Genomic DNA, 8,743 nt, shown 5'->3' with positions numbered 1-8,743 from the left:
CCGGTGTGAGGTGATACCCCATTGTAGTTTTGATTTGCATTTCTCTAATAATTAGTGATGTTGAGCAGCTTTTCATGTGCTTCCTGGCCATCTGTAAGTCTTCTTTGGAGAAATGTCTATTTAGGTCTTCTGCCCATTTTTGGATTGGGTTTTTTTTTTTTTTAGTATTGAACTGCATAAGTTGTTTATATATTTTGGAGATTAATCCTTTGTCGGTTGATTCATTTGCAAATATTTTCTCCCATTCTGAGGGCTGCCTTTTCGTCTTGTTTGTAGTTTGCTTTGCAAAAGCTTTTAAGTTTCTTTAGATCCCATTTGTTTACTTTTGTTTTTATTTCCATTACTCTAGGAGGTGGATCAAAAAAGATCTTGCTATGATTTATGTCAAAGAGTGTTCTTCCTATGTTTTCCTCTAAGAGTTTTATAGTGTCTGGTCTTACATTTAGGTCTCTAATCCATTTTGAGTTTATTTTGGTGTATGGTGTTAGGGAGTGTGCTAATTTCATTCTTTTACATGTAGCAGTCCAGTTTTCCCAGCACCACTTATTGAAGAGACTCTTTTCTCCATTGTATATCCTTGCCTCCTTTGTCATAAATTAGTTGACCATAGGTGCATGAGTTTATCTCTGGGCTTTCTATCCTGTTCCATTGATCTATGTTTCTGTTTTTGTGCCAGTACTATATTGTCTTGATTACTGTAGCTTTGTAGTATAGTCTGAAGTCAGGGAGTCTGATTCTTCCAGCTCCATTTTCTTCCCTCAAGACTGCTTTGGCTATTCGTGGTCTTTTGTGTTTCCATACAAATTTTAAGATTTTTTTGTTCTAGTTCTGTAAAAGATGCCACTGGTAATTTGATAGGGATTGCACTGAAGCTGTAGATTGCTTTGGGTAGTATAGTCATTTTCACAATATTGATTCTTCCAGTCCAAGAACATGGTATATCTCTCCATCTGTTTGTGTCATCTTTGATTTCTTTCATCAGTGTCATAGTTTTCCGCACACAGGTCTTTTACCTCCTTAGGTAGGTTTATTCCTATGTATTTTATTCTTTTTGTTGCAAAGGTGAATGGGATTGTTTCCTTAATTTCTCTTTCTGATCTTTCATTGTTAGTGTATAGGAATGCAAGAGATTTCTGTCCATTAATTTTGTATCCTGCAACTTTACCAAATTCATTGATTAGCTCTAGTAGTTTTCTGGTGGCATCTTTAGGATTCTCTATGTATAGTATCTTGTTATCTGCAAACAGTGACAGTTTTATTCCTTCTTTTCCAATTTGTATTCCTTTTATTTATTTGTCTTCTCTGACTGCCATGGCTAGGACTTCCAAAGCTATGTTGAATAATAGTGGTGAGAGTGGACATCCTTGTCTTGTTCCTGATCTTAGAGGAAATGCTTTCAGTTTTTCACCATTGCGAATGATGTTTGCTGTGGGTCTGTTGTATAGGGCCTTTATTATGTTGAGGTAGGTTCCCTCTATGGCCACTTTCTGGAGAGTTTTTATCATAAATGGGTGTTGAATTTTGTCAAAAGGTTTTTCTGCATCTATTGAGATGATCATATGGTTTTTTTGTTTGTTTGTTTGTGGTACACGGACCTCTCACTTTTGTGGCCTCTCCCATTGGGGAGCACAGGCTCCGGACGAGCAGGCTCAGCGGCCATGGCTCATGGGCCTAGCCACTCCACGGCATGTGGGATCTTCCCGGACCGGGGCACGAACCCGTGTCCCCTGCATCGGCAGGCGGACTCTCAACCACTGCACCACCAGGGAAGCCCGATCATATGGTTTTTATTCCTCAATTTGTTAATATGGTGTATCACATTGATTGATTTACGTATATTGAAGAAACCTTGCATCCCTGGGATAAATCCCACTTGATCATGGTGTATGATCCTTTTAATGTGTTGTTGGATTCCGTTTGCAAGTATTTTGTTGAGGATTTTTGCATCTATATTTATCAGTGATACTGATCTGTAATTTTCTTTTTTTGTAGTATCTTTGTCTGTTTTTGGTATCAGGGTGATGGAGGCCTCATAGAATGAGTTTGGGAGTGTTCCTTCCTCTGCAAATTTTTGGAAGAGTTTGAGAAGGATGGGTGTTAGCTCTTCTCTAAATGTTTGATAGAATTCACCTGTGAAGCCATCCGGTCCTGGACTTTCGTTTGTTGGAAGATTTTTAATCACAGTTTCAATTTCGTTACTTGTGATTAGTCTGTTCATATTTTCTGTTTCTTCCTGGTTCAGTCTTGGAAGATTATACCTTTCTAAGAATTTGTCCATTTCTTCCAGGTTGTCCATTTTATTGGCATAGAGTTGCTTGTAGGAGTCTCTTATGATGCTTTGTATTTCTGCGGTGTCTGTTGTAACTTCTCCTTTTTCATTTCTAATTTTATTGATTTGAGTCCTCTCCCTCTATTTCTTAATGAGTCTGGCTAAAGGTTTATCAATTTTGTTTATCTTCTCAAAGAACCAGCGTTTAGTTTTATTGATCTTTGCTACTGTTTTCTTTGTTTCTATTTCATTTATTTCTGCTCTCATCTTATGATTTATTTCCTTCTACTAATTTTGGGTTTTGTTTGTTCTTCTTTCTGTAGTTCCTTTAGGTGTAAGGTTAGATTTTTTATTTGAGATTTTTCTTGTTTCTTGAGGTAGGCTTGTATTGCTATAAACTTTCCTCTTAGAACTGCTTTTGCTGCATCCCATAGGTTTTGGATCATCGTGTTTTCGTTGTCATTTGTCTCTAGGTATTTTTTGATTTCCTCTTTGATTTCTTCAGTGATCTCTTGGTTATTTAGTAACGTATTGTTTAGCTTCCATGTGTTCGTGTTTTTTACGGTTTTTTTCCCTGTAATTTATTTCTCATCTCATAGTGTTGTAGTTGGAAAAGATGCTTGATATGGTTTCAATTTTTTTAAATTTACTGAGGCTTGATTTCTGACCCAGGATGTGATCCATCCTGGAGAATGTCCCGTATGCATTTGAGAAGAAAGTGTAATCTGCTGTTTTTGGATGGAATGTCCTATAAATATCAATTAAATCTATCTGGTCTATTATTTCATTTAAATCTTGTGTTTCCTTATTAATTTTCTCTCTGGATGATCTGTCCATTGGTGTAAGTGAGGTAAAGCCCCCCACTATTATTGTGTTATTGTTGATTTCCTCTTTTATAGCTGTTAGCAGTTGCCTTATGTATTGAGGTGCTCCTATGTTGGGTGCATATTATAATTGTTATATCTTCTTCTTGGATTGATCCCTTGATCATTATGTAGTGTCCTTCCTTGTCTCCTGTAACATTCTTTATTTTAAAGTCTATTTTATCTGATATGAGTATTGCTACTCCAGCTTTGTTTTGACTTCCATTTGCATGGAATATCTTTTTCCATCCCCTCACTTTCAGTCTGTATGTGTCCCTAGGTCTGAAGTGGGTCTCTTGTAGACAGCATATAGATGGGTCTTGTTTTTGTATCCATTCAGCAAGCCTCTGTCTTTTGGTTGGAGCATTTAACCCATTCACGTTTAAGGTAATTATCGATATGTATCTTCCTATTACCATTTTCTTAATTGTTATGGGTTTGTTTTTGTAGGTCCTTTTCTTCTCTAGTGTTTCCCACTTAGAAAAGTTCCTAAAGGAACTTTGTTGTAGAGATGGTTTGGTGGTGCTGAAATCTCTTAACTTTTGCTTGTCTGTAAAGCTTTTGATTTCTCTGTCGAATCTGAATGAGATCCTTGCTGGGTAGAGTAGTCTTGGTTGTAGGTTCTTCCCTTTCATCACTTTAAATATATCATGCCACTCCCTTCTGGCTTGTAGAGTTTCCGCTGAGAAATCAGCTGTTAACTTTATGGAAGTTCCCTTGTATGTTTTTTGTCGTTTTTCCCTTTCTGCTTTCAATAATTTTTCTTTGTCTTTAATTTTTGTCGATTTGATTACTATGTGTCTTGGCATGTTTCTCCTTGGGTTTATCCTGCCTGGGACTCTCTGCACTTCCTGGACTTGGGTGCCTATTTCCTTTCCCATGTTAGGGAAGTTTTCGACTATAATCTCTTCAAATATTTTCTCTGGTCCTTTCTCTCTCTCTTCTCCTTCTGGGACCCCTATAATGTGAATGTTGTTGCGTTTAATGTTGTCCCAGAGGTCTCTTATGCTGTCTTCATTTCTTTTCATTCTTTTTTCTTTTTTCTGTTCCATGGCAGTGAATTCCACCATTCTTTCTTCCAGGTCTCTTATACGTTTTTCTGCCTCAGTTATTCTGCTATTGATTCCTTCTAGTGTATTTTTCATTTCAGTTATTGTATTGTTCATCTCTGTTTGTTTGTTCTTTAATTCTTCTAGGTATTTGTTCTTTAATTCTTCTAGGTGTTTGTTCTTTAATTCTTCTCGGTTTTTGTTAAACATTTCTTGCATCTTCTCGATCTTTGCCTCCATTCTTTTTCTGAGGTCCTGGATCATCTTCATTATCGTTATTCCAAATTATTTTTCTGGAAGGTGCCTATCTCCACTTCATTTAGTTGTTTTTCTGGGGTTTTATCTTGTTCTTTCATCTGGTACAAAGTCCTCTGCTTTTTCATTTTGTCTGTCTTTCTGTGAATGTGTTTTTCCTTCCACAGTCTGCAGAATTGTAGTTCTTCTTGCTTCTGCTTCCACCCAGCAGTTTTGCCTAAATAAACAACTGGTCCATGTGAGCATCAGGAGTGGGCAGTGAAACCTCGCGAGGAAGTCAGGGAGTGGGATGGGGCCCTTTTTAGAGTCTTCCTCACTCTGCCTTAGGCCTTGTTGACCACTCAGTACCCCAGTGGAACCACCCAGCCGCCTTCCCTGCTGCAGAGGCAGCCTGGGTACCCAAGAGGTACTCACCTACTGGAGCAATAAAGAGCAAAGGCCACAGTTTAGCCAGGCTGAGATCCAGGATGAAACCCCTTGCTCAGCAGGTCTTGTCCATTTGGCTCTTGGTGACCTCGCCTGTCAACTGGAAACCCATAATCTCCTCCTTGCCCATCTCCCAGGCTCAGGAGATGAAGCCTCTCCCACGCCCCTGCAGAAGAAGCTGGGGGAGGGCAGGCCCACCAAGCCTTCTACAACCAGGTGAGGACCCCGAGGCCCAGAGAGGAGAAGTGCTTTGCCCAGGGTTACATAGCCTACCATCAAAGCTGGGACCACGGTCCAGGCCCCCACCTCCCAGCCTAAGTCAGGTGCACGCCAGTGCCAGCCCCCCATCCCAGGTCCCCTGGGGGCTAGTGCCCTGAACTCTGAGGGTCTCCAGGCCAGGTTGGCCATGGAGGGTTGATGCTTTGTACAAAGGGGGTGCTCGTTTGAGGACTGGGGCACTGAAGTGTGGAGGACACACATAAGACTTCCTGCAAGAAATAGCCTTTGAACTGTGTCTCAGAATAGATACAAAGTCACATGGCGGGGGAGTTGAAAATTACTTTTTAAATCATCTTTCTTGGGGTATCATTCACATACCACAAAATTCACCCAGTTTGGTGTTGTTGTTTAATGAGTATAGAATTTCAGTTTTGCAAATGAAAAAGTCCGGGAGATTAGTTCCACAGCAATGTGAATACACTTAGCACTACTGAATTGTACTTCTAGAAATGGTAACATTTATCATGTATATTTTACCACAATTCAGACAAAATGCAAAATCCAGGCCCTCCACCATGGCCAAGTCAAAAGCCACAGCCCCCAGGCTACCTTCCGTGATCAATTTTACACCTATCATGATCCCACTGAGGACATTGCCAGAGGGGCTTCTTCTGGGTGGGCCATTCCTAGGGAAGGGAGAGCCTCCCCCTAGGGTCCCTGAGGCCTATAGAACCTGGTTTGCCTTATAAGTTCCCACCTATCTGATGTGGGGAGGCCCCCAAGAAGCCCCACAAAGCCTGGCCCTCTCCTTTTCGTTCTGTGGGGAGGAACCCTGGCCCCATGCTTTTCCAGACCCCTTGAGTTCTCTGAGATCCCGTTGTCCAGTGCCCAGGGCCACTGTATTTGTTGGATTTCTGTGGAGTTCACTGTGTATTGTCTAGGGGGAGGTGGCAGGAAGGAACTTTCTATCCGTCTGAGTCCTATCTACTTCTCTGTTGTGGCACAGACACTGCACTGTGTCCTGGTCACAGAGGGAATCAGGCTTAGGAGTGGACTCACAAGCACCCACTTCTGAGAGACAGATGTGGCTCCTAGTAAAGTTACAATGAAAGACAAGATCTGAGTGCAGCCTCAGTGGCAGGAAGCCAACCTAGGAAGCAGCCACCCCAGATTGGAGGTCTGTCTGGATATAGGGAATGGCCCGGTGTCCCCACCCTTTGCAGGTGGTACTCTCCATTCCCACTGCAGGGGAATGGTAGCTCCCTCCTAGATGGAACATAAGGACAACTTTTCCTAGACTCGAGAATCTGCCTTTCTATTCCCACTGTCTTTGGGAGGAGAAGTGATGCTTGTTCATTCACTTGCTCCACAGGCACTTAGGCACACAGCCTCAGTTTTCCTTTCCATAAAATGGGGGTATTAATAGTGCTGTTGCCAAAATCTTGGCTCCCTGTACACCAATGCCGAATAAAAATACGGAGACAGAGATTTGGAAGGTAAGAAATAGAGAGGCTTTTAAAATTTTCTTTGCCAGGCAAAGGGAAGACACAGTAGGCTAGCACCTCAAGAACTGTGCCCCCCTTCCTGGGGAATTACAGGGATCCTTATAGGGGAGTTTGCAGTCCGAAGTAAGTGATAAGGATCAAAATGGTGAATGTCTTGCATTCTTCTTGCATTATTTCAAAACAGTCACTGCTGGAGTCAGGCAAGCTGGTAATTGGGTCCAGCAGCCCAGTAATTGGGTCCGTTAGTCTCTGGGTTATTGGTCTGGGACCTCCTTTCTGAAATGCAAACAGCTACAAGGGGTGATTTGCTACTAGAGATTATAGGGAGAGCAAATACCAGGTGCAGAATGTAAATTACACAGGATTAGTGGTGACAGGTTAGCTTTGTGAAGGGCAAATCTAACTACAGACATTACAGTTTAGTAACAGTTAAAATAAAACTAGGATTGACTCACTCTTTCAGGCCAGGTTATGTTTCTTCTCTAGCCTGTTCACTGTTCCCTTTATTTACCTTGTTCTCAGGAGAGGGAAAACTTCATTTCTATTTCTGCTGCAACAGTGCCTCCCTCATGAGCCTATGTGGTAAAGAGCAGATGAAGTCATGCATGTAAAGTGACAAGCCCAGGGTCCAGGACATCACATGGCTCAACTCATGGTGTCTATTATTTTTATTATTAATTTAATGAACACTCGATGAACACAGCTGTTCCCCTGGCCTGTCATGGGGGTCAGGCAGACCTCTTGATTCATTCCACAAGCATTTTCTGAGCAGCCATCTTATTAGCCAGTCTCCTAGAAAGGGGCCTTCCTAGTGTTCCCCACAATTCTCTCAGAGGCTGTTCTTCAATCCCTTCCAGGTAATGAGCCTTCCGGCCTACTAACCCGACCCCAGCCGAAGGGGAATAAAACAGTCTCACCAAAAGGAGCAGTGACTTGCCTGAGGCCACACATAGCTGGGACTGGAATCCAGATCCCTGACCCCTCAGGCCAGGGTGGTTGCCCTTGCTTCCGGCCAACTTTTGGCTTTAGATTGCAGTAGAGTCCATCTCCCTAGTAAGGCTAAAATGGAATTATAATTACCTGTGGGTATCTCCTAAGTCATCATGATGTAAGGGAGCTTGTGTGACTAAACCTGTAGAGCAGGAGTGGGCCAACTCTTCCTGTAAAGGGCCAGAAAATAAATATTTTAGGCTTTGCAGGCCTCTGTCTCAAGTACTCAACTCTGCTATAGCAAGAAAGCATCCCTAGAGAGTCCTTAATCAAATGAGCATGGCTGTCTTCTACTAAAACTTTATTTGTGGACACACTGTGAGTTTCATATGATTTTCATGTCATGAAATCACATTCTTCTTTTGATTTTTTTCCAACTATTTGAATATGTAAAAACCATTCTTCCCTGGTGGTCCAGTGGATAAGACTCCACACTCCCAATGCAGGGGGCCTGGGTTCGATCCCTGGTTGGGGAACTAGATCCTGCATGCATGCCACAACTAAGAGTTCGCATGCCGCAACTAAAGAGTCCACGTGCTGCAACTAAGAAGTCCTCATGCCACAATGAAGATCCCATGTGCCACTACCAAGACCCGGGGCAGCCAAAATAAATAAATAAATATTTTTTTAAAAAAAAATTCTTAGCTCAAGGGCTGTGCAAAACAATAAACCTCTGCTCAAGGGGGTTAGAATCCATTCTTTATTGAATTCTAGGATTAGAGATATTAAAAACCATTATTATTATTATTCCAGGGACGGGCTGGAGCCCTGACCAAGTACAGAGAGAAGGGAAGATCAGTTAATCTCCGGTCAAGCATTCCAGGTGAGACCTCCTTCACGGTGGACTCACAGCAACCTTTATAAATCTGTTTCCTTATCTGTAAAATGGTGACAATAATCTCCACCTTAGAGGTTGCTGTGGGGGTTGAATGAGATAGCGGAAGGTTAAGCGTTTTGTAAAATGCAAACGTTTTCACTTAATCGTTTCTAGAGATGCGTACTGGGCTCACACTAAATATGCCTCTGAAAAGCTTTTTACGAAGTTTAATGGGACACTGTCCCTTTAAATCCTCGCCAACTACCTCAAGTACTAGTCGGACGAGTCAGCACATGCGCATTCCTTAGAGAAGCTGGCACCTCAAGCAACAGCCTTCCCGGAGCCCGTAG

Source organism: Leucopleurus acutus, assembly GCF_964270905.1.
Source record: "Leucopleurus acutus genome assembly, chromosome: 8".
NCBI classification, from domain to species: domain Eukaryota; kingdom Metazoa; phylum Chordata; class Mammalia; order Artiodactyla; family Delphinidae; genus Leucopleurus; species Leucopleurus acutus.
This window is presented reverse-complemented; position numbering follows the sequence as displayed.